The sequence below is a fragment of the Triturus cristatus genome, chromosome 2_1 (assembly GCF_964204655.1).
Source record: "Triturus cristatus chromosome 2_1, aTriCri1.1, whole genome shotgun sequence".
Taxonomy (NCBI): Eukaryota; Metazoa; Chordata; class Amphibia; order Caudata; family Salamandridae; genus Triturus; species Triturus cristatus.
In genome coordinates, this window is record NC_140581.1 from 860,551,583 (window position 1) to 860,575,228 (window position 23,646).

The 23,646-nt window shown below is 43.7% G+C and overlaps 1 protein-coding gene and 1 long non-coding RNA gene across 2 annotated transcripts in view; one reads left to right on the top strand and one right to left on the bottom strand.

Annotated features, from left to right (window-relative positions):
* KANK1 (KN motif and ankyrin repeat domains 1) overlaps nucleotides 1-23,646 on the bottom strand; it is a 634,838-nt gene that overhangs the window by 366,710 nt on the left and 244,482 nt on the right. The window lies entirely within an intron of this gene.
* LOC146865987 (uncharacterized) overlaps nucleotides 1-23,646 on the top strand; it is a 248,711-nt gene that overhangs the window by 171,868 nt on the left and 53,197 nt on the right. The window lies entirely within an intron of this gene.

Below are 23,646 nucleotides of genomic sequence, written 5' to 3' on the forward strand. Positions count from 1 at the left end.
CGGCACCCGCGCTTTACTTTTAATGTTATAAGTAAAGCGCGGGTGCCGCGATTATACCAAAGGTAAAGCATTTGAAATGCAATAAGTCTCGCATTACTGAAAGTTTGAGCTATTGGCTTTGCAAATAATTATGCAACGCCAATAACTCAAACTTTTAGTAATGAGAGACCTATTGCATTGCAAATGCTTTGTTTTAGTTTTAGGGTAGTGTTTTAGGGTAGTGTTGTAGTGTTTGTGTAGGGTAGTGTTTTAGGGTTTAGGGTAGTGTTGGGGGTTTGTGCAGGGTAGTGATGCAGTGTAAGAGACGGACTGGGGGTAGGGTCGTGCAGGGGGTAGTGTTTTAGTGTTTAGGGTAGTGTAGGATAGGGTAGTGGTTTAGGGTAGTGACAGGAGGTCATGTAGGGTAGTGCTAAAGTATAGGGGACGGACTGGGAGTAGGGGTAGGGAAGTGCTGGGGGTAGTGTTTTAAGGTTTAGGGTAGTGTTTTAGGCATTAGGGTAGGGTCGGAGGGATGTGCAGGGTAGTGTTTCAGTGTAGGGAACGGACTGGTAGTAGGGGTAGGGTTGTGCTGGGGGTAGTGTCTTAGGGTTTAGGGTAGTGTTGTAGTGTTTGTGTAGTGTTGGGTAGTGTTTTAGGGTAGTGTCAGGGGGTCTTGTAAGGTAGTGTTTCAGTTTAGGGTAAAGAATGGGGGTAGGGGTTTTGTCGGAATGGGAGTAGTGTTTTAGGGTAGTGTTTGTTTAGTGTAGGGTAGTGTTTTAGGGTTTAGGGTAGTGTCAGGGGGTCGTGTAGGGAAGTGTTTGAATGTAGGGGCAGGATTGTGGCACAGGGTAGTGTCGTGCTAAAGGTACGGATGAAGGGATTTGAGTAGTGTTGAGAAGTTTGTGGTGTGTAGGGTAGTGTATGTGCATTTAGTATTTTGCGTAGCGTTGGGGATGTTATTTATTTATTAAATGTATTTAAAAAAATTAAATACCTTTCTTTGTTAATTAATTAAAAGAAAAAAAGCGAGGTAAAACTATGCGGTGTATTAAATTACATACCAGAGTATTAATTTTCAAAATATATTTTAAATTACTCCCCCACCCAAAACCCCTATTTCACTGCAAACCCGTCCCAGGGTTTAGGTAACGTTTAAAAAAAAATATATGTATTAAAAAAGGTTCATCTTTGCGTAGTAGTGGTATGCTAAGTAATTAACAGCGCATTAAAAGCAGATTCTTATATTTTAAATGCTTTTGCGTAGTAATGGTTTGCACATTAAAAATATGCGGAGTAATGGTAGTTGCGATGTAAAAACATCGCACTAAAACATGCGTACTAATAGCATGCTAAGTAGCATCATACATTTGACAGGGTAAACATCCTTTTGTACACGGTCATTACACCGCGTACCATTACTACCCAAGCGTTACAATGCATGCGCTGTAATAACGCGTAGCCTTTACTACGCATGTTATTACTTCGCATGCGCGGTTACAACGCTTGCCTTGTAATGCGTGTATGGATGACGGAAGTCGAGGAGGCAGCAATGACGAATTGCAGTGAGGAGGAGGCCAGAAAGACGGCGGCGTGGAAGAACAGGTGACAACATCATCAAAGGAGGGGCACGAGGGGCTCCGGGCACCCACTGAGGAGAGAGATGTAAGAGGGACTGTTTAATTTTGAAGGGTTTGTGTTTGAGGAGTAGTGTTTTTAGTTTAAGGGTAGTGTTGTGGGTCGTGTAGGGTAGTGTTTGTGTGTAGGTACAGGAGTGGGGGATGGGGAGGGTCGGGCAGGGGTTAGTGCTTTAGGGATTAGTGTAGTGTTTGTGTAATGTAGGGTAGTGTCGGGGGGGTCGTGCAGGGTAGTGTTTAAGTGTAGGGAGCGGATTGGGGGTAGGGGACGGGTCGTGCTTGGGGTTTTGTTTTAGGGTTAAGGGTAGGGTTGTATTGTTTGTGTAGTGTAGGGCAGTGTCAGGGGGTTGTGTAAGGGAAGTTTTTGCGTGTAGGGGCAGGACTGGCAGTAGGGGCAGGGTCGTGCTTAGGGTAGTGTTTTAGGGTTTAGAGTAGTGTCTGGGGGTTGTGCAGGGTAGTGTTTCAGTTTAGGGGATGGACTGGGGGTAGGGGCATGGTCATGCTGGAGGTAGTGTTTTAGGGTTAAGGGTAGTGTAGTAGTGTTTGTGTAGGGTAGTGTTTTAGGGTAGTGTCAGGGGGTCGTGCAGGGTAATTTTTAAGTGAAGGGGACGGACTGGGAGTAGGGGTAGGGTCGTGCTGGGGGTCGTGTATTAGGGTTAAGGGTAGCGTTGCAGTATTTGTGTAGTGTAGGGTACTGTTGTAGGGTTTAGGGTAGTGTCAGGCGTCCTGCAGTGTAGTGTTTGGGAGTAGGGACAGTACTGCGGCGCAGGGTAGTGCTGGGGGTAGTGTTTTAGGGTTTAGGGTAGTGTTGTGGTGTTAGTGTAGTGTAGGTTACTGTTTTAGTGTAGTGTCAGGGATTGTGATGGGTAGTGAATGAGTGTAGGGACCGGAGTGAGGGAATGCGTATGTTTGTGCAGGTGGTAGTGATTTAGGGTGTAGGGTAGGGTAGTGTAGTGATGTTTCAGTAGTGTAGGGTAGTGTAGTGTTTGAGTGTTTTGGTAGTGTTTTCCATTTTTAGATGTGTAGGGTAGTGTATTTGTTTGTTATTTATTGTAGTGTTGTGTTTTAAACATTTAAAAAAGGGGTTAAATGTCTTTTTTTAATATGACATTATTTTGCATACCATTTTTATTACTAGGCAAGTTTTTACTTCGTATACATTAACACTTTCAATGTAATGTTATGCGAACTAAACACTTGCATAGTAACAGTTTTTGCTAAGTAATAACCGCGTAGAAATGGCATGCGAAATAATGGCATGCGAAATAATGGCATGCGAAATAATGGCATGCGAAATAATGGCATGCGAAATAATGGCATGCGAATTAACGGCATGCGAATTAACGGCATGCGAAATAACGGCATGCGAAATAACGGCATGCGAAATAACGGCATGCGAAATAACGGCATGCGAAATAACGGCATGCGAAATAACGGCATGCGAAATAACGGCATGCGAAATAACGTGTCATATTCGCTGGATAGGAACTTAGAAAGGAGGAAGGCTGAGTTGTCTTTACATGCTGTTAGGGAGGTCATCATTCTAATTAATTTCTGGTGATCGGGGGGGGTGGAGATAGAGTTACGAGTTTTGGGAGCACACACAGAGAAGGACTAGTTCAAGGTTCGGATAACCCAGATTAGCTTCAGATGATAATTTGATACTCTTGTTGCTACATTGATATAGCTGAGGAATTGTAGTTTTCTAGCTAGAGTAAAACCGAGGGATTTGGAGTTATAAGAGATAGTAGCTGGTAAGGCTCAAACTTAATCAAGGCTAACAATTCTTTACTGACATAGGAGAGGAGTTGTTAGATCAAGGTGGTGAGTTATCACCCAAGATTGTATTTTGTCAAGAGTTGAAGCCGGTCTGGGAATGCCAGCTGAGGAGGAAACGCATGTATAGTTGGATGTCATCTGAGAAGATAATAGCATAAGTCTGCGTTCTTGTGGCAATCAGTTGGCGGTTCCAGGTAAATGTCGAGGTTGAACGACAGGAGCTAGAATGGAGCCATGTGGGACTTCTTGACAGACTTCTGCAGGGTCCGACGATGCATGCTCCACTTTAATAACTTGGCTTGTGAGCAGCTCCTCATGGATGATTTAAACCACTCCAAGACGTTCCCATCAAACCACAGGTGTTCCTTCAGGTTGCAGGCAAGGATATCATGATGGACAGTATCCGATGCCACCAAAAGGGCAATTTAGATAAACCAACACGAGTCTCCTTTAACTAGGATTCTGAGAGCATCATCAGTTATATATAGTAGGGCCATCTACGTGCCTACGTGCGCTGATCTTGAAAAAACCCTGATTGAAAAATCATCAAGCAGATGGTCGTCTTAAAAATCAATGCCAGATAGGAGGTAGGATGTGTGGCATTGAACGGTCCTGAGATAAGACAGATCTAAATTGATAGCTCCATGAGAGGGCATTCTAGTATACAAGGTGGTCATTACCACTACAAAGATAAGGTTGATTTAGTCATAATTTAGCAGAGTTAACTAAGGGCTCCATAGAGCAGACAGGGGATGGAATCCGCTTTTGGCAGCTATTTACTTTGGTGTGAAGGAAACAACACAGTTAAACAGAAAACCACTAGGTGCATAGATTATGTTTGGCCAGGTGAAGGGATCACATTGATTCCATTCAATGAAAAGGGAGTGGTGTTGGGTCTATTGGACTCGTGAGAAGAACTTCTGTTTTTAGCAACATTAAGACGAAGACAGTCTTGCCTCATCAATGTTGATATTTCTTTATTACTATATAAGCTGAGATGCAGATGGTTGTTGACCTCACATGTGACAGCTGCTTCAGTTTCATGTATGATAGGATGTCAGCAAGAGGACAATCCTCTTATATAATGATGATACCAGTTTAACTTGGTGAGTACAGCTTTGCGGGAAAAAGATTAACCAAGTTAGGGCTGTCCCTCAGATTCCCACATTAGACTATTTTTCTCCAGGCTAGCAGAACGCGGAGATATGCTCATAGCTTCCAGTGGTTTTGTAATGCAAGGTTGGTTCAGTTTAGGCCTATAGTCAACCAGGATTTTGCAGCCTCTTCTGCACGATGTCTGGTTGGAAAAGACCTATTGTGGGCTTACCAAAAACGTATGGTGGGTTTACAGTCCACCCTTTGCTTACCATTAGCTGGCTTTATTGCCTCTCACATTTGCTTGCTTCTTTTTCAATGTCTTGTCCATTTTGGGTTTGTCCCACCCCACCACCATAGCTTCTTTGCCATCCTTCGCCTTGGCTGACTTGCATCTATACATTACACACTTTTAGGGAACTACTTATTTTTGCTTAATCTCTCCACAGGAATGTATGTGTTTTATAGCTCTTTCCTACCTGTGCTCATGTTGCTGTCTGTTTTGTATTGCAAGCTCTTGTGCGCGTCCACTGCAGAACTACCCCCTACCGGTGCTCATGTACTTCTCACCATGCCCAGTGTTGCTTTCCTTCATGTGTTGCGTTTCCCCTCCCCCACCCACTCCCTGTTGCCCCAACACCTTTTCCTCCATTGCCTCCAACACCACAGTCTTCTTTGTTTTTTAAATAGTTGATCATTTGGGGCTGGAGGACGGGCGGGCAGGGTGAACCAGGCATGGCGAGACCTACTGGCTTTGCCAAGGCTTGTTTATATCTGAAGGGATAATTGTGCCCATCTGAACTACTTGTGATGATGCCGGTTGATAGAGACACATCTACAATGCCCAGAACAGACAAACAACAATTTATGACCCTTATATTGTAAAAGTCAAACTGGGGCAAAGACTTGTTGGACTCAACACCAGAGGAGGTACGATTTAGACACTACGTTTCTAACTGTGCACAAATCCTAGCTTACCGACTAGAACAAATTCTGTGACTGTGAGTAAGTTACTTCACCTCCTTGTACCACAGTTCTATTAAGTGTGAAATTTATGAGCACTTAGTTGTAATTGGGTAAGAACATTTTTACATAATAACTCCATTAGTACCATTAAGTGATGACTGCACAACTACTTCACATACTAAAGAGGCATTTCATTGGTGTAAGAAATTGGATTATTATTCAGGGTAGGTGAGTAACCAGCTCAAGGAATTATCACACCCCTTATCAGACTGAATCCTCCAAGTCACTAAATTACCCTGAGCTCAACCCCATGTAAGCTATCACACAGAGAAGACAAGCTTAACTTAGGGCAGTGTGTAAAGTATTCACTTTGTAAATAATGTCGAAATGCAGAACAATAAAAATACCATATTAAATTGGCAAAATAAAGCACAATTTAAGAAATAAAATAATACCAAAAGGACGAAAAACCAATAAGGGGAACCAGAGATATGAATTTTTTAAATATTAAGTAGGAATAATGCCAAGAAGCACAGAGCACCAATGATACTCAATGGTCAAGGGGGATCAGGTCCTAGGCACAATTTGAGGCTGGCCACGATTGAGCATGGGTCGAATACACCAATCAGCTTTGTCCTGGTCAAAGATTTAGATTTCCGACTGTCATTTAAGTCCCAATCCACCACAGGAGTATACTTCTAACCCCCCCTCCAGGACTTTAGGGGAGGCACTTAGAAACTCACAGGGTGTCAGGCAGAGGCCAACTGCAAGGTCCAGGCCAGGTTCAGTTGCCATTGGTCAGCTGGGTCCTTCAAGGAAAAAGTCCCTTGTAGCTTGCTGTATCCCTGTAGCTTGAACAGAAGGTCAGCCTTAAGACGTTTGTAGTCTATGTCTTTGTCATAGGTATAAGAGGGAGCGGGTCCAGTTCTCCACGGCTCTTCTCCAGTTACAGACAGCAGGCCCAGACCTCTTCAGTTCTCCCTCAGGTCCAGCAGTGTTCTGAAGTGGGTGCCTGGAGATGCCAGAATTATGCCTGGCATGAGGTAGAGGGTGGTAATAGCTCCTGGGCACTCCCTGAACAATATGGTAAAAGTTCCCATGGCCAATCCTACCCACGGTTGACATTTTCAAGATTGCAAAAGTCTTAGGCCACACTAAACGTGGACTCTGATGACTGGGTGTGTGTGTGTGGGTAGAGTACTATGGTAATCCTAGTGTCGTCCCACATCTAACAACAAGATCCAGTTTCAAACAGCCACTGTACCCTCAATAAATACAGAAATAGAAGTCTGGTAGGACAAAAGCAGGATTTTCCAGTAACCAGAGAGTAGATACAGAAGAACTGTGTTGGCAGCCCGTTTTCTTCCTTTCAAGTGTGTCCCAAGTGTTATTTGTAAACCCTACCTACCTATCAAGCTGCATTGGCCACTGTAATCTCAAAACAAATGCTCACATTCTCCACTCTTAAACACAAACGAGTCACCCCTGCCCATTCTGGTCAACCTGTTAATGTCCTATTATGTAGCTCCTCGGTGGCATTTCACACCTTTTTTTTTAACACCTATTTAGATGCTGATCTCTGGCTGGGAGAAGTTAGTTTTCTACCTAGGACATTTAGGCCTGCCACACTGAAAAGTAGCCTTTGGGTGCTAGACACTGTACTGACATGTTAAGATTACATTTGTACGTCTTACTTTTAAATACCATGGGTGACTTATTAATATCTAAAAGGTAGGTTTTACCCGTTGAAAGGGTTTGTTTTGTCAGGTTGAATTGTGATTTTAACACTGTTACAATCAGGCTACAATGGTAGGCATTACCACTGTTGTGGATGGTACAATAGGTGCAGTTGTATGATAGAGGCATGCATGGCTAAATCACGCGTGCCTCTACCACACAGCCCAAACAACGAATGCATATGAACAACGCATTCCTTTAACGCGCATGCCTTTACCACGCAATTCTGTGGTAAAGGCACAATTGGTAATGGGATGTGTGGTAAAGATCACACCCCAACCCCTCCGTCCTGAACGCTAAACCCTCAACCCTGCCTTGTAAACAACCCCAAGCACAAAAAACTACCCGTAAAACTACCCCGACCCCTCTGCCCTGAGCCCTAAAACCCGGCCCCCCTGCCCTATAAGCAACCTGACCAGCTCCAATCCCTAAGAACTAACACCATCCCTAAAACCTAAAACTGGTGCGTGGTTAAGGCAAGCGTAGTTGCACTTGCGGGGAAATGGCATGTGTGGCTACGCCTGCGTTGTAAAGGTCGTTTACCATAGGTGCTGCAGTCCACTAGTGGCATTTAACTTCCAGTCTCTCGGTACATCTTGTACCATAGTCTAGGTACTTATAGGTACGTTAAATATACTGATTAGTAATATGCCAATTCGACCATATTTAAAGTGGAAACACAAGCACTTTATTACTGGTTAGGCTAGGTAAAGTGCACAGAGTTTTAAATCTAGCAAAAATATAGGGTCCAGCAGGAGGCAAAGAATCTGGGGGTACAACGCAGAAAAGGCAGATTTCCTACAATTACTAATTAGCTAAGACAAATCCTTAAAATGTACAACAGTGCTTAGTGTAAAAAGAGCACCATTGACCAGGTTTACATTTTAATAAAAGCTGTAAATTTAAATCACATAAGGCTGGCGGGGTTAAGTAAAGTCGCCTCATAGCAGGGTCTTGTGCCAACCTGTCAGATAATCGTCCTCCAAATTAATTCACGTTTTAAGAATAATTTGTGGCTGACTAATGCCTCATGAACGGTGCTAAAGAACAGGCCTCCGGCAAATGTAATATCTGAGGATCAGAATGGTTGCAGAACTTTTTTCTTTTTTTACTCGAGGAAGAAAATTCAAAAATAGAAAGAGGGAGGGGGCTTTGCTATGGTGTATGCCTAACTTCAGTACTTTAATTGTCCTGTAATTCATCAATGTCAAAAATAATCGGCCCTACCCATTTCACAGCAGTGGCTGAAACAAGTACCATGGTGTGCTCAGACAGGTATACGGACTAAAACAATTTTCTTGAGATTAGTGGATTTAACGCATTACGTTCCAGATCTGAATGACCACGAAGTAAAAGCTCAGAATCGTATATTTGTAATCTGCAGAAAGTACCATGGGGGTGGATAGACTGATATCTCTTGAAACATAAATGATAGTGTTACATTTGCATTTTCAATGGTTGTTGTTCAACATGGTTATGTTATGGCATAGTAGCATCTTATGAGAAACAGTTCTTGTTCCATTTGGAACCTTAAGGGACTGTGATGCTCTGGGCAGTTATCTCTGTCTGGATGATGCTGATCAGTCACCTTGGGTTGCTGTGCTGTTAAAAATAAATCCATTTTAAATTTATTGGACCTGAACTCCATCCTTGTAACAATGGCGACGAGGATGGGATAAAACACCTCCAATTCCATATAAGCTTGCATCCACAGTAATGATGCATTCTTTGTTCATGCAATAAGGTTTAAGGGTAGGAGCCTTCAGAATTTCAGCTTTAATAAGTTCAAAAGCTTTTTGTTGTTCTGAACCCCATTCAAAAACAACTTTCATTCTTAACAATTTCCTCAAGGGCTCCATCTTGTGAGCGAAGTTTTCAACAAACTTACTGTAGTATTCACACATTCCTGTGAATGATAACAACTGTTCCTTGTTCGATGGAGGGGGAGCCTTCACTATTCCTTCAACATTAGATTTCTTAGGTACTACCCCATCCTTAGATAAAGTGTGACCTAAATATTCAACTGAATCTTTAAACATTTTGCATTTATCTGCTTTAAGGGTTAATCCACAGCGTCTTAACCTTCCACACACCTCAGTTAAATGCTTGAAATGTTCTTCCTCATCTTTTGAAAAAATTAGGATGTCGTCTTGAAAACACTTGACGAATTTGTCCACATCCCTAAATATGTTAAACATCACTTTTTGAAACACCGAAGCCGCTGAGGCTAACCCAAACGGCATTCTAGTGAATTGATATAAACCCTGGGGAGTGATGAATGCCGTAAGTGGTTTGGAGTCTTCAGTGAGGCAGATTTGATGGTAGGCGGACCTGAGGTCCAAAGTGGAAAATACTTTCGCACCCTCTAACATTGAAACCACTTCATTTATGTTGGGAAGGGGATGGCAATCAATTATGATGCCAGCATTGAGTGCTCTTAGATCAACACACATTCTCAATTTTTTATCTGGTTTTCTTACCAAAACAATGGGAGAAACCCACTCAGCCGAATCAATAGGTTCAATAATTTTTTCTGCTACTAAATCATTTAACATGCTCTTAAGCTCTTCCCTGACGTTGATCGGTACATTTCTTAGTTTTTGTTTTACCGGATCAACATCTCTTTTAAGTTTTATCCTGTGGGTATAATCTTTAAGCTTACCTAACGTGTCTGAAAATACATCACTGAAATTACCCTTTATGACATTTCCTTTCACTTGTGAAGAAACATGTGAAATGTTGTTTAAATGCACTTCCTCATCCAATAATACAGGTTCACTAGAACGGGGATTAAGGATAACGCCTATTTTCCACTGGTCCCACCATCCCAAAACATTTATGCCTTTGACCGCAATGTATAACTTGACATCTATTTCCCTTGTTTTGAACCGTAAATTTACCTCGAAATACCCCATCATATCAATTTTTGTACCATCATAACCATGTGCAATTATGTCGGACGGTAACAATTGTGAAGGTAGCAATACAGAACTAAGTTTTTGCTGGAAATAGTCATTTGAAATAATGGTCCATGGTGAACCAGAATCCGCCATCAGGTCTATTAATACGCCAGAGATTTCCACCACACACATGGGAGGTTTCTTATATTCATTGGAGACTGTATTGTTTATGCTAGAAATTTCCTCATAGATAGAAACTACAAAACCTTTGTTATGTTCTTTGCAACTACAAGTTTCACATTTATGAACAGTATTATCCAACTCAGCCATTGAAGATACTCTGCCTTGAGTAGAAAAATTGTTTTTCCTAACATCCCTGCATGCAGAGGCAAAATGACCAATCCTACCACATTTCTTACATTCTTTGTTAATTGCTGGACAACCCCCATAATTAGCTAAGTGTAGCTTGCTACCACACCTGTAACAGGATCCAGGTCTATCATTCCTTTCGAATTTCTTATGAAAAGGATGTGTACCACCACGAAAGGAATTATATCCTGAAGGGTTCTGCTCGCCTTTATGATCACTTTGTTGTGTCTCAGTACGTTTGACCACACATATATCGTCTGATACCTCAGACTTATTAATGGTGGTACTTTTTACAGTTAACATCCACTTCTCAGATTGTTCTAGTGCTTTTGCAGTTGAAATCGCTTCTGCTAACTTAGGATCACCAATTTCCCATAAACGCTCTTGAGTTTTTTTGTTCTTTACATGTACGATGATTTGGTCTCTAATCATCTCATCGCAAATTGCCCCAAAGTTGCAGTGAATACTTAAAGCTCTCAACGCTGTTAAAAAATCGTCAAATGTTTCATTTTCATGTTGAATCCTGGTGTAAAATTTGTATCTGTTTAATGCGATATTAGTAACAGGTTTAAATCGGAGTTCCATACGTTGTAAAGCTTCTTTGTATACATTAAAACCCTCTCCTTCTCCTTCCAACGGTGGTACTTGAGGTAGAGCTCTAAAAACCATTTGACCCTCCGAGCCCAAACAATGTAAAAAAATGCTTTTTTTTCTTTCTGCTCCCATGCGTTCCCCATCTATTGCCTTCATATAATTTAAAAATTCTTCTTTCCATCTTGTCCAAGGCATTGGAGGATCACCTTTGTTTTGTAAAAACTTGTCGGGCGGGTCGAATTGCATTTTGTTGTTTTGAATCAGTAAAGCACACAGACTTGCAATCCAAAATAAAATATATATATATATATATATATATATATATATATATATATATATATATATATATGGTTATATATTTATACAAGGAATTAGTTCACATTCGAAGGATGAATGGAATGTTTGTTTTGCATCCCGCACGTTAAATGACACTGAGCGTAGATATGCAGTAATAGAAAAAGAACTTTTAGCATGCGTGTGGGCCATTGAACATTACAGGAACTACATTTGGGGTAGTAAGTTTATCTTGAGGACTGATCATAAACCCTTAGTTAACATACTTTCTCCGGGGGGTGGCTGGAACTCTACCGCCCGAATAGCAAGACTTACCTCTAGATTACAAGAATATTGCTTCATACCAGTGTTTGTTCCTGGAAAAAAAAATGTCATGGCAGACTTCATGTCTAGACTTCCATGTCAGGTTTCTGATAACAGTGACTGTGAAGATTCTGAGGTGATTACCACAATTCAGGATGTTGTGAATGGAACTTTTGAGGATATTTCTGAAAATAGCTGGAGATGTTGTGAGAAGGAGGATATCATATGGCAAACTGTCAAAGAGTATATTTTGAAGGGTTGGCCAGAAAGGAAAATGTTACCAGAAGAGTTTATGCCAATGCATAGAGTTGCAGATTCTCTGATATTAGAAGGTGATTTGATGTTTAAAGATGGTAAGTGTGTGCCTCCTTGTGGAATTCAAAAGGTCATTATAGACTTGGCACACAAGTCACATCCAGGAATATCAGCGATGAAGCGTTTGGTTAGGAATTATTTCTGGTGGCCTGGTTTGGATCGCATGGTAGATCGCATTGTAAGAGAATGTGATGTGTGCATGGCAAGTGAGAATATGTTAAAACTTAACACTCCTCCTTTAAAGAATACTGAATGGCCAACTGAGCCTTGGAAGAAAGTGGCATTTGACATTTCTGGTCCTTTCTTGTGTTTACCGCGTGATTCCCAGTATGCATTTGTCTTAGTGGATTATCACTCCAAATGGCCAGAAGTTAAATTTTCCTCAGGTGCCTCGACCAATTTAGTCATGGAATTTTTCAAAGAGATTTTTTCTAGAGAAGGATGTCCAGCTGAGCTTGTTACAGACAATGGTGTACAACTCACATCCAATGATATGGAAAACTTTTTGAAATGTCATAACATCAAACACCATACTGTTTCAGTTTATGAACCACATGAGAATGGTCTTGTTGAACGGTTTAATAGGGTGTTAAAAGGGTATGTTGCAGATGCAGTAAAAGTGAAGGATAATTGGAAAAATTTTGAAAGGGAAAAATTATGGTTGTACCGCATCACACCCCATTCCACTACGGAAGTCAGTCCTTTCCGTCTTTTAAAAGGGAGAGATCCTGCTTCCAAGATTTGTCCATGGTGGTTCAAGGAGAAATGCAAGCATAAGTCTTTTTCTGATTCCATGGTTACTGGAGTTAAAGAAAGAGTTTGTTCCAAACAAATGAAAACAAAAGTGTGGTATGACAACAAGTGGAAAACTAAAGCTCACAATTTCAACAGGGGTGATTGGGTCAGGGTTAAAAAACCTGGTTTAACTATGAAGGGTTCAGGAAGTTTTGGTAAACCCATGAAGATTGTGAGGGTTTTTGATAACAGTGTCATAACCCAAGATGGAAGATTATGGAATGTTAAACGTGTTGCTAAATGTCACAATATACCCAGTCAAGCTGTGTGCTCTCCATCAGTGAGTGATAATGATAATGTAGCTTCTAGAGTTAAAGTTTCTGATCGCATAAGAACAGCTCCAAGAAGGTTTGATGATGAGTAATGTTTGTACTTAATAAGTAATGTATTAGTTTCTGGTGGAGTATTTTTGTTTGTTAAAAAAAAAAGGGAGATATGTTACATTTGCATTTTCAATGGTTGTTGTTCAACATGGTTATGTTATGGCATAGTAGCATCTTATGAGAAACAGTTCTTGTTCCATTTGGAACCTTAAGGGACTGTGATGCTCTGGGCAGTTATCTCTGTCTGGATGATGCTGATCAGTCACCTTGGGTTGCTGTGCTGTTAAAAATAAATCCATTTTAAATTTATTGGACCTGAACTCCATCCTTGTAACAGATAGGAACATGAGGAGACGGATGGATGCTCACCACTGAGTGGAACAAAAAAAAAAAAACAGTCTGTTGTCATGTGGTTCGACGATTGTGAGGCAGGGCTCATGGACCTTGCTTCCACTCTAGAATGCTGTAGACACCATGGCAAAAAAACATTCTTTGAATCTCAGGGGGGCGGGCTCTCTTTGGGGTCCATCCACCTGAGCCAGGAAGAAGGGAGGCTCTTCTGACCCTATTATAGCACCATCATTTTTTACCCAGGACAAAGTAACAAAACCCTGCATCCTGCAATTGAGGCCATGAGAGTTTTCTGTGTGATTGCCAATAAACTAGAGGCTTCGGGTTTACGGATTAGGCTTTCCACTTCCAGTACCAAAATGCCCAATGGAAAAAAACAGTCTGCATCTTATGAGATTCCTTTATTTTATTTTTTACTTGTATCCCAAATCACTGACTTTAATGCCTTAAAGCCCACCCAACACATTTTTGTAACACTAATTTCTCAGAAACTAGTCAACAAATTTACACCAAACCAAGCAAACGTACGTTTGAGTAAAGTACTACTTCAGAATCCTGTAACTTTTTTTTACCCCTCCTTCCCCCAAACCCCGCACCATGGAGATTGATTCACTAAAATACCAGAGTTAGCGGAAGTGAGATCTTACACCGTTTTTCCTTAATCCTGATTTTTTTCCAGGAAGGCCTGTCACATGACCCTAACATCATAATTAACATCACTGAAGTACCATAGTAACTGCATGATTAGTATAACATAACACAAAAAATGTAAATTTTAGACACCACCTATATTGTGGTGCGGACTGCTGACTTGATCCTGAAAGTTCTGGGGCAGAATACTTGCCCTTAACCCCTTCCCTGCGGGGGTAATTCCCCCACGGTGCGGGGGGGCCGTGGCGCCGCTGTGCTCGTGACGAGCTCAGCTCGTCATGACTCACAGTGGAACTGTGCTCATGACGAAGTGAGCTCGTCACGACCCCGCCCACTGATTAATTCTCCTGCACAGGCAGGGAATTTATCGTGCATGGGCGGCCCGCGGCCGTTATGACGAGCTCAGCTCGTCATGAGCACAGCTCCACTGAGCTGAGCTGAGCTGAGCTCGTCATGAGCATGAGAGGGGTTAATTGGAGTGAGTGAAGCAAGCCAGCCAGACATCCTATAGGTGGTACCACCCAACTCCACCTCCACACCCCTGAAATAAATTTGAAAAGCACATAGTGCAATAGTGCATTTTAAAGCACAATTTTTGCATACATTTTCAATTAACCAACGTACCATAGGCAGGGCCTGGCACACACTTCTGGTCAGTGACAAGATACCCTTGCGGGTGACAGTGTGCTTTACAAATTCATATAACATAACACATTTGCTAAAATGCCATAGGTGCTCAAAGGGAAATTATTAAATATACAAATCTTGTCATGTGAAACCAATCAAATCTGACATTCCCTTGGAGTTTACCTAATTTTTCCCAAAATGTGCTATTGGTGCCCCGTCACGTCACAAATTTTCTCCATTGTGCCAGGGCCAAAATTAATTTTTAAACGTGTGCCTCCACATGCCATCGGTGTCCCTTCGTATAAAAAATTACATAAAACATGCCAGCGTCAGAATTTTGCTATTTATACGGCCCATATACTAAAAGACCCATATGTCATTTATGTAAATAATTACCTCAGTATGTCAGGACCAGCATTGTGTCATGGTTGTTACCCTCCTGTATGCCAAGCTCTCCCCCTTTATGCCAAGAATTACCCCCAGTGTGCTACTAGAAGAATGTTTTCACTGGTATCCCCATGTCAAGAATTTCTTTAAGTATGACAGTATTTTTCCACATCTGCCCTATATGCCGCGAATTAACAGTAGTGCGCCAGTACCCGTATTTTACCACTGGCTCAATTTATGCCAAGAATTACCTCCATTATGCCAGTGCAGGCTTTTGTCACAGGTCTCTGGCATGCTAAGAATTGTGTCAACAGTATTTTGCCATGGGTGACTTTATAAGACAATAATGATCTTCAGCATGCAAGGGCTACCGACAAACTCTCAAGCATCACATCACACTCTCACTCAGACTCATTCTCTCACTAAATCACAGTCTCTCACTCTCACACCCCTACACTCATTCTTATTCAGACTCACTCGCTTACATTCACTCAGTCTTACTAATTCAGTCTTACTAATTCAATCTCACTCATTCTGTCTCACTCATGCTTACTGCACTCAGTCACACTCACTACCTGTCACCGACTTTAGCTCACTTTAACTCTCACACATGCTTACACATACACAAGCTATTCTCACATAAACACACTCACCTGCAAGCACATAAACAAGATACTTTTAAAACCATTTTTGGGTCTCGACCTTGCTATCGCGTAAGCGATCGCAAAGCGAGACTATAGAGAGCGGGTTTGAAAAGTGCTCCCAAAAAGCGGATTGCATGGCTAGCACGCGCACAATCACGCGCATCGTGCCGCCATGCAATCCGCCTTTTGGGAGCACTTCAAAGGAGCCGCTCCCCGCCACCAAGCGCGCGCGCACCACGCTCCGCCGGTCTTGTCTTGTTTTTCTTTTTTTTTTTTTTACTTCAAGCGCGAGGCGCGCGTGCGGCCAATGCTTGTTTAAATTTGATATTTTTGGTTTCCACCGCTCTTTGGTACAGAAAGTTGTTTTCTGAAGCCAGCATACCAGAGACGCCAGCCACTGACAAACGGTGTCCACGTGACAAAAATGAGATGCGGGTTCGAAACGCACACGCTACGTGCATATAAACACACACTCGCAACCACACATGCTTACAAACAGCCCTGAAAAACAAACACACGACTTACGACCAGTGCACACATGAGCAACCACACAAACAACTGCGCGCACACACACACAGGAATACACGCCAGATACTACACGCGCGCACATATAAACACCCATGCATAGTCACAGTAAACAACCGGTCGCAGTGTCACACACACACACACACACACACGCATAAACGCATGCAGAAACACACATACCCCAGTGCAGGACCCACACACACTCATTATATACACAAACACTAACATACACAAGCAGACACACCCAGTCACCACTACAGGCCACACACACACAAAGACACACATATACAGGGGCAGACACTGCTGCAGAAGCACGCACCCATCACCCACACAGGGACAGACACAACTGCAGGCCACAAACACCCATCATACAAACACATACACGCACATCCGGGGGCAGACACCGCTGCAGATCGCACACAATCACACACACAGAGCCACACACACAAGGACAGACCCCACTGCAGGCCGCACGCACTCATCTCACACACAGGAGCCGACACCACTGCAGGCCTCGCGCCCTTATCACTAATGTATTAATCCCTCTCACTGGGTCACTGTGGGGCAATCCCAGCTGGGCAGCACCACCTGGTTTGTGTTATGTGAGTCGGCAGCATGCTGCACTGCACAAACACAATAATCATGTATATAGCATGGAGGGCTGTACTTTAGCGCCGAGGGGCAGCACTAGTATCACTCAGCACTATTAAAACAAGCATTAAGGGGGTTCATTTAAATGAATAGCCTAACATAGATCAGTGGGTTGGTGCCCTTGCTACACTGATTAAAGTAGAATTGGAGGCTCTTAGGTTCACAAGAGCTTGGATCACTCTTTATGCTAATTAGGTAAAAATAAGATTATGATGATGACGACCCCTCTTATCATCCTTCCAAAATGGACAAGACGTGTCTTTGAATTAAAGAATATTACAACTACTGAACATAACCCCCCCGGCTCTGCTGCACCCCCACCTCCTGTCCCACACACAGTCACCGGCATTCCTTCTCCCCCCCCCCCCCTCCCCTCCCAATGCCCCGAGAGACCGCGTGAGTCCAGGAGGGATGCTTGCCATAACACCTCCTGGAGAGCCCCCCTCCCCGTTAATCCCTGGGAGGATTCCGCCCAAGAGAACAGGGCTCATTGTTTCAAGCACAGATTGTGCAGAAACATCAATGACATATCCGGGAACAGCAGTCGCTCCATGTGGGGCTAAAACGTACGAAGCCTGACAAAGAAGCAACAAGCATCTGCAATGCAATAGGTCTCGCATTTACGCGAGTTTGAGCTATTGACATTACAAATAATAATGCCTTTTTTTTTTTAAGCATAAATAAAAGGCATTGTTATTTACAATGCCAATAGCTGAAACTCTCGTAACTGCGAGACCTATTGCATTGCAAATGCTTGTTACTTACCATTGCTCCCACTTAAGGTCCCCTTCCAGCTAAGTGTGCTCCATTTTTATTACAGTAAGACTGAATAATAGAACAGTATTTATAGGAGGGTGGAATCGGACTACATGGTTGCCCCCACTTTTTTCCTGGTGTTTGAATGGTTTTTGACTAGTCTGGCTGGGATCCTGCTATCCAGGACCCCAGCCTATCTGCCTACTCCCTTAAATGACTGGTGTGCATATTAGATGCACTAGTGATTGGATACTGTGGTACCTTATGAGCCCCTAGTATATGTTACCTTAGGTACCTAGGGCATAGGTACTTCACAGGCCTACCAGGGGCTGAAGTATGTATTATGCCACCCCTGGGAAGCAGACTAAATCTGACACCACAGGCCTGCAACTGCAGCCTGTGTGAGGTAGTGTTATCACTCCTCACTGAGCTATAGGTTTCTATATCTCACCATACACACACATATAAACCTATCAGCCACCCCTATGGCAGGCCCTATCAATCCTGAGGGCAGGGTGCGTGGTTTACAATGTGAGGGGGTGCCTCTGCCTGAGCAGGGCCCCTCTGCAGCTACCAGAGTCTATTCTCTATGGCTGTTTGTGGATGTGATTAAACCATATACTCTTAAGTGCATTAAAATGCTAACTTTGAAATGACTGCATCAAAACATGTCTTGTTTGGTGTCAAACAACTTGGAATCATACCCCCACATCAGTCCATGATGTGGGAGCATAATCCCACCCTTCTAGAGGGGACGACATGTAAAACGATAGACATCCTATAGAGCCCTGGCATCACAAAATGGATGCCACCAGCACAGACACTGGGCTGCCCTCCTGCTGCTGACAAACTCGCAGTGGAGGAAGCCCAACAAAAGGCATCCTGTCACAGGGAGGTGTCACCACCTTCCAGACAGGATTTAGTGTATTGGGGCTGAGGGGTGCACTCCTAGAGTGCTTTGAAGTCCTGCACTGGGGGAGCAGTAGGCTCCTCAGTGCATATGCCAGCTCAACCCGGTACAGGGGCTACCTGTCCCTGCTCTGGTGCGAAACTGGACACAGGGAAGTGGGTGTAACCACCCCCTCCCCTGACCCTCCTAGAAGAGTGGTCATAGAGCTAGTCCCTCCCCTATCTTCACTATAAAATAGCAAACTTTGCCATTGCAAATCAGATAACCCTGGACGACGCTCTACAAAGAAGAATCCTGGCCATTCGACGTTCCACTACCTTTGGAAGACAGACGAATCTCCCTTGGAGTCAAGGAGTGACTCCCTTGCTTGGCAGGCACCAAAAACCTTAAACAACGGTTGCAAACTATCCCGCTCCCGCCGGAGTTCGAAGTCCCTGCTGCCCCGAAAGTGGATTTCCTGACTTCTCGACAGCCATTGTGCGTCCCCAGCAAAGCTGTGGCGAGTAGACCTCACGAGTGACGAGGAACAGCAATACCCAGGGACCATGCACTATTGTCAAGTGCAAACCCTTCACGATGTTCCACAAACTTGTGCATTGGACCATTTGTGGCCCAAGCCTCCAGCAGGTTTTGCAGCGAAAATCAGAGGCTTACCCCGTCCCGAGTGACCGTGTGCTCCTGTGAAGCATTTCCTGAAGAGGCGTCTTCGTGATCACTTGCCCGTTGGCTAGTGGGTCCCCCGAATACTTTCCTGGTTGCTCCAGGCCTGCCCTCACTTACCCTCGCTGGGTGAGTCCCTCAGACCTTGCTGGTCTGCACCATCGACTTTCTTCAGTTCACACAAGACTTGCAGTTGCCAAGGCTTGTTGGCTCCAATCCGGGTGCCGACACCGCAATCAGCTGCAGACGTCGTGGGACTCTGCTGGTCATCGTCGATCCCTCCTGGACCTCGTGAGCAAAGAGTCAAAACACCATCGACGACCTGAAATCACCCGACATCCGTGGTCATCCATCTTCCTGGCCACCGGTCACTGGCAAGTGACTTTGAACACTGTCCCTTCAATTTTCAGGTTTTCAGCATCTTGAATCCACCCTTGGATTCCACCGGACACTTCTTGAGTCGACGCAAGCAGCAAGTATTCTTTGATCTCCATAGAAAACAGCGACGCGACCCGACACCAAAATACACCTATGCACCCGGCTTCCCTGGGTGAGTGTGTGTTGGCCCTCGAAGTACTTACCTTGTAAGTGGCTTGCTTGTAGACTTCCTCGAAGTACCCTAGAACTTTAAAAATCAAACCGCGACTTGCACCATTGTAATCAATAGGGAACCCGCGGCTGTGTTCACACACTGCACTCGTCTCCCGTGGGCCTGTTACTTACCTGCTAATACTTCAGAAGTGAAGCCCCAGCGATTCCCCAGGCCCTAGGCCTTGTCATTTTGCAAGTCGACATTCTTATTAGGGGTGGGCGGAATTTGCGAAAGTGACTTTCACAAATTATCGCGAAAATTTTAAAAATCTCCGCAAACACGCGGAAAGATCGCGAAGATACGGAAGTTTTTTTCCCGCCCGTTCGCGGTATTTTCTGCGTGGTCGCGGCTCACCAACTTACCCATGCGGTTGCTTGCGGGCGCGGCCATCTTGTTTTCACTCTTCTCGCGGTGCATGATCGCGAGAAGAAAGACGTGATCGCGCGACCAATGACATTACTGCAGGCGCGAACTGTCGCGAGACAGTGCAAATGGCTACCAACAATCCAACACCTCGTGGAGAACGCGACCGGATCGGGAAAACTTGTCGGCGAACGCAGGGATTCAGGTAAGGCGATCGCGCACGAGAATGTATTATTTTACAGCGCGAGCAAGAAACAAATTATCGCTAAGCTGCGGAATGCAGAAATTTTGACATTTTCGCGCTCTCCGCGGAACGCAAAAATGTCAAATTATCGCAATTTCCGCGAGCGGAACGGAAATTTAGCCCAGGCCTAATTCTTATACCATTTTTTTAGTATATGGTCTGGTACATCCCTAGGGCTCCAGCCATATTTGTGCTTAATTTATTGTGAAACATTGACATTTGAATGTGTTCCTGACTTCTAATCTCATAAAGAGATTAGTAGAGTGTGTCTAGAAATAAATACATATATATTTGATATATATACCTGTGTGGTGTCCTTTCATTTGGTAATTCAAGAGATTATAAGGTAAAACAAGCTGCTTTACATTCCTCTGAGACTTAGCCTGAAGGCTGCTCTCCACAGCTACCACTAGGATAGCTTTCTTTAAAAGGTTGTCTTAAACCTATCTACCATAAGAGTCGAATTGAACTGGTGCATGGTGGCCACTATAACTAGTGACCGGCATATGCCCGGCCAACTTCTCACAGTATTCACTATCAGTATAATGAAAAATGGGCAGAAAATGAGGAACGCAGAGCCGCCCCTGTGCTCTTGGCATTGATTTTGCCACCTTTGAGACCAGGGGCTGCAAAGACAGTGCCAGGTGGTTGTAAGGCTCAAGCCAGGGTCGCATGGAGACCCTTAAGTTACGTACATGCCCCTCACACCAACAGATCTGAACGAAATGTGCATGCCGCAGCCAAACCAAAATCAGATGACCGTTTTTGGTGACTTTTCATGCAGATTGCAACAGCACCAGAGATATTAAGGTTATGACAGAATATCTTTTCAAAATTACACTCTGACTCACCAAAATACATTTATAAATACGTCACCCCTCTTCATCCATTGATACATGTGTCTTTCACATTTTGCTTCCACCCATTACACAATGCAATGGCATTGGCACTGGAAAAGATCTCCAGCCTGCCTTTATGCTAAACCATGCATTTTGCCTTACCACTGCTCACAGGACCATATGGAACAAACAATCATTTTTTCTTGCTCTTTTGAAACGAAATGTGTGCTTAGCAAAAGTGCTGCACGTTGCATGACACAAAATGTTTGAGAATTTAAAAAGGTACATGCGGTCTTCTTAACCAGCCAGATATACGCATGACCTAAGTCACGTGCACTACAGAGGGAATGACATGCAGTGACCCGATTAACTCGCCCAACCAGTCTTCCAAAACAACGTTTCTTGCTGGGAATCTTCTGGCAACAGGAAGATTGTTTGTTATCACATCGGGCTGCACATACACGACCGTGTGTGTTTTGTTTTTCTTGCACGTCACTCAGCTCTCATGGTGCTCACTTCCTTTCCAAGCACACGTGAGAAACAAGTATTGACAAAGCCAATTGGTCTCGCCTATGCAAGAGCTATTGGTTTTGCCAATGCCTTTTAGCCATGTTGTACATCAGCGTGGCTGCTGTTCAGCATGGCTGAAAGTTAGTGACAGAGGAGAGGGATGTGGAGTATCGTAGAGTGGCGTGTCGTAGAGTGGTGTGTCGTAGAGTGGCCTGTATTGGCGTGGAGGGGTGTGGAGGGGCGTGGTGTGGAGGGGCGTGGTGTAGTGTGGAATACAGTTGTGGAGTGGCATAGTTTCGTACAGGGGATGGCATATACTAGAGTAGTAAAGAGTCAAGTAGTGGAGTAACGTGTTGCAGAGTGGAGTGTTGTAGAGTGGCGTGATGTAGTGTGGCGTAGTGTGGAGGGGCGCAGAGTGGAATAGAGTGTCAGAGTGGAGTGGCATGGTGTAGAGGGGGGTGGCATACACTAGAGTAGTGAAGAGTTGAGTAGTGGAGTAGAGTGGAGTAATGTGTTCTAGAGTGGAGTGTTGTAGAGTTGAGTAAAGTGGCATGGAGTGGCGTAGAAGTGTCGTGGAGTGGCGAAGTTTGGAGGGGTGTTGAGTAGAGTAAAGGGGTATGGAGTTGCATAGAGTGGAGTGCCGTAGGGTGGAGTGGCAGAATGGAGCAGAGTGTCAGAGTGGAAGGGCATGGAGTAGATCGACATGGCATAGAATGGAGTAGCGTAGGGGGTTGTAGACTGGCATGGAGTCAAGTGACGTTGAGTGAAGTGGATTAGAGTGGAAGGGCGTATGGTGGGGAAGCGTAAAGTGGAGGGGCAAAGAGTGGAGTACAGTGTTGTACATTGGAGTAGTGTGGAGTATGCATGGTGTTGTAGTGCACTGCCATTACAGACAAAACATTTTCAATCAGGAAATTACCATTATATTTGCACAGACATAAGTTTTACTTAAAAAACTAAACACAAACGATAATGTGTGGAAATGGCATGTTTTGATCGTAATAAAATATTTGTTTCCAGCACCCTTCAGAATTCCAAAAATATATGCTTCATTTGTGCTCTCCTAATTCTGATCTATTCTGAAATATTTGCACAGTACATTTACATTTTTTATTTCGTTGTGTGCTAGAACAAAGCCTTTCCTTTCACACTCAGATTGCCAGATAAATCCTTTCACTTTGAAGTCAGAGGGAGAAGGAAAAGTAAATGCCAAGCTCCCTCAGAAACATAGCCTGACGTTGACCTCTGTCTTTGAATGCAAAGCAAATGTGACAAGAACAACATTTAAAGGCCTGTTTACAGAAAGTGAGCACTCGTGGAAGAATACAATAAACGGGCTATGCTCCATGTGAGGGATAAAGAAAGACATGCTGGATAGCCTCAAACAAATAAAGGCAATAAATAGAAAGCAAGCAAATGTGAGTTATAAACCACAAAGCCAATGGTAACCAATGGGTGGAATGCATTTTTAGGTCAGCTTTCAGAATGTACCCAAGAAGTCTTGAGCAATCAGACAGCTCCGCTGTCTGGTAGGCTTCGACCTAAATAAGGCCTTTATGCCTTGTAAAATATATTATCCAAATACAGCACTGTCTGTGCTCTTTACCTAAATAAGGGGACTTAACCCTTCAATAACCCTCAGCTCCTTTCCTTCCTACTGTAAATGCATGGTCATTGTTAAAGTTTGAGTTCTCTGTAAAGAAGAGGTGGGCGAGCCACTCAAAGCTCAAGCCAGATGCATGGCTCTGGTTCAGCTTGACGTCCTCTCTGACCTTCGAGCCCAAAACGAGCCAAGCCTTCACACACTTGGCAATCCCCCCAAATTATGTGGCAGGCTACTGCTTTTCAGGCAG